The following is an 869-nucleotide window of genomic DNA, read 5'->3' as shown; positions in this document are numbered from 1 at the left end:
ACTTGTCCGATCGGCAAGCAGTGGTCAAAACTTCACACCTCTCAATTGGTATCCTGTCTGACAATGACATGCGCAAGGCTTACTTATCCAATTACCACCAGTGCTAACCTTTCATGGGATCACTGCTTGACCTATTAAAAACAGAAACGTTTGAACATCTCCTTTGCTTCCACCCTTAGCCCCACCCATCAATGCCACCCCTTACTGCCATCATTGTAGCAACGATTCAAGGAACTCTTTTCTCGGCTGGCGTACGATCAGGGCGGCAGGCATTGGTCAATCTGATTTCACACCTCTGGCTTCTATGGACCCAGGAAAGTCTCCGTAGTGGCTGGCTACTCGAGCACTCTCACGGGCAGTCGTGAGATTTCACACCCACACTCCACTGACCATCTGCATCGCTCAGGGTTCACATGATAGGGTAACATCTACCCCCAAATTGCACCCCTACTCCCCTTCCTCGCCCAGCGACATGGCCATGGCGTTAAGTTTAGAGCCAGCGGAACCAAACTTGCGAGTTTTGTTTCAAATCAAGGCTGAGCGGGCAAAGCATTTTCCGTCTTAGACTTAGACTTAGACAGGGGAAACCCTCGGAAGGAAGCGGATTTGTCTTTCCGTTTCCGCGTTGGACAGGTTTCCGTTTTCTACAGGTAAATAAAGAGGAATATATCAAGGGGGGAGCGGGGAGATTCCGTTAAGACAGGTTTCCGTTTTATACAGGTTTCCGTTAAGGCAGGTTCGACTGTACACTATACACAGCAGGAGCAGCGGTAGCCTAACATGACACATGACGTAGTTCTCTCGGTCGCCCGCGGGCAGGATTGGGTATTTGAGTAGTAGGTGGGGCTCGTTTATGTGTGTGTGTGAGT

This window comes from Aplysia californica, unplaced genomic scaffold (genome assembly GCF_000002075.1).
Source record: "Aplysia californica isolate F4 #8 unplaced genomic scaffold, AplCal3.0 scaffold00221, whole genome shotgun sequence".
NCBI classification, from domain to species: Eukaryota; Metazoa; Mollusca; class Gastropoda; order Aplysiida; family Aplysiidae; genus Aplysia; species Aplysia californica.
Note: the sequence above shows the minus strand (reverse complement) of the source record.